Consider the following 2,503-nt stretch of genomic DNA (forward strand, 5'->3'; position numbering starts at 1 on the left):
AGCTGATTTCTTCATTTATCGCTTCTGGTTTGGGCCTGCATGTTTCAGTGATTAGATTTTTTTTTTTTTTCCCTAGAATAAGAAGATGAGAGGTGTGAGGATAGCAGTAGCACCACATACAAGAGACTGAATATGAGTGCCATGTTAAATAAAATAATTTCTTTGGTGTCTGTACTCTGGTAAGAAATTTATCATCTATTCTACATATCGAGGTGTTAGAAATATTTGTTACAAATATTTGTCCAAATTTACACAAATTATTTTCCTTAAATATTCCCCCAGAAGTACAGTGCTTTCCTGTTTTTTAATTCAACTAAAAACATAACAGTTAATTTTTAATACAATTTTGAAAACTGGCTGTGGGTGCAATATTGCACCTTGATGCAGGGTCTTGCACACCGCTGGCCTGGCCCAGCCTGCAGCCTCGCTGCTGATCCCTGCCTGGCTGAGCACTAGCAGCTCTGCTGCTTGGTCACTCTGGACCAGCAGCATGTGGCCCTTTTCAACTTGTATGATAAAGCCTCTTAAATATTAGTTTCAGCCACTGCAGGGAGTTGTGCATACTGCCAGCCACAGGCATAAAAATCATGAATCGGTTGCAAAAATAAGGCTGGAGAGCTAACATATTTGTTCACTCTTTATACATATACATATACATATATGTATATTTTAAATATATATATACACACACATATATACACGTGTATTTGTTTGGGTTATCACTTCAAAGCCTTTGAGTTCTATCTGTTTTGCATTTGCCAAGGGTTTTATTTGTTTGTTTTTGCCAGGTACCAGAGTGCCTTCATGATTTAGGGATGTAACATTCTTGACGTGCTATACATGGGGATTGAGGCCAAGTTTCTCCCTTCATCCAGGGCAGGTTGTCACACAGGAACCACGGGAAAGTTATGTTCTGTCCCTCCCATCCTGCAGAGATCCCAGATGGCTGCAGTGTCTGCTGAAGTCACTCTCCCCTTTGTAACCTCTTTCTGAAGACTAGAGGACACTGGTTCAAAAGCCAGAAGGCTTCTGTGAAACTGCTTGTGAGTCAGGGGGTGCCTGGGAGGTGAGAGTGGTTTTTTTTTGTATTTTAAAGTAATAAAGTTTTCCATCTTTCTCTAGAATTAAATCCACTTTCTGTTTAAACATTTACAGTTCTTTAATGCACATACCTCTGACATGTCTTACAAACACTTGGAAATACTGTAGTCTGTGTTTTCCATAAGCCTTCAGAAAATCGACTGTTTCAAGGGCTTACTGCTGGACTAATTTCACAGTCGTGCTGCAAAAATGGGAAGGTAAGCGGCCCAGCAGAAGATACAGTAGCCAAAACTCTTATCTCAAGACCCATTGCTTGAAGAATAGCATCAACTTCCCTTAGTCAATAATGAGTCTTATTTATAAATTCAGATACAATACAGAAAGGAAGCTTGTTGCACTATTGTGGAGATCAAAGTTTCAATGTGTTTTTTTCTCCTCCTGTTTAGAGAACTGAAGTCAGTTTGCATGTATCTGTATCCCTCCCCTTATTGCTGAGCCCAGCACAGTTGATAGCCTTGGGCATTTTTTTAAAGCTGTTTCTAAAGATAAACATTTTGCAAAAATTCCCAGAATGCAAGTGCTCAATTTAATTTACCCAGAGCCGTACTGTTTGTTAGCAGGCTGTCCCTTTATAGGGGGTTTTAAGTTCCAATTCGATGTATCATAAATTAATATATAAGGAGAAACTTCTTCTATGGTCAAGGGTGGACTCCCTGCCTTACTGAGGTCTGTACAAACAAAACCTCTATTGATTTAGTTCAGTAACATTCAGAGGTTAATCCCAAATCTCCTGCTCCTTTTTTAAGAACCATTCTGTCACTGAAAAAAATATGAATAAAATTCCATACACTAATCAAAACAATCCCCAAAGTCCCTGAGCACACTCACATTCTTTAATCTTCGCAACAGCTTTAAAAAGTTGATTGTCCTTAGTTTTTCAACAGCACTTTGAGAAGCAGAGAGGATATGGGTTTTTGTCAATGTGCAGAATTCAGTCTGTCTTTTCTCCCAGGTTATGCTTTGTGATCTAAAATAGACAATGCATGTGTTCCTCACCGTCTACTTACTTGGCTACAGCAGGTAACTGCTCAGCTTCGTGTGTCGTGAAGACAGCTGCCAGCTAGGTGATTTCTTCTCATGCAAACAGTAGACGTCTTTTCACTAGACAGGCTAGGGTGCTTTGATCATATGTAATTCTAAAGAAAAGGAGAAGGAGAAAGCATACAGTGTGTGTGTATATATATAGTCTATATAGTATATGCATATATAGTATATACATGTAGTACGTCTATATAAATACATAGGGGTTTTTAACAGACTGTAACACCCCACACACACACACCTTAGGGGTGTTTTCTTCCACAGCAGCAAAGGGCTAATCAGGAGAGGAAATAGAAGCTGATTACCCCACCCACCTCTGAAGCTTCTGCTAAAGCCATTTATCATACCGTTTCTCACCCTT

The sequence above is a fragment of the Aquila chrysaetos genome, chromosome 13 (genome assembly GCF_900496995.4).
Source record: "Aquila chrysaetos chrysaetos chromosome 13, bAquChr1.4, whole genome shotgun sequence".
Classification (NCBI taxonomy): Eukaryota; Metazoa; Chordata; class Aves; order Accipitriformes; family Accipitridae; genus Aquila; species Aquila chrysaetos.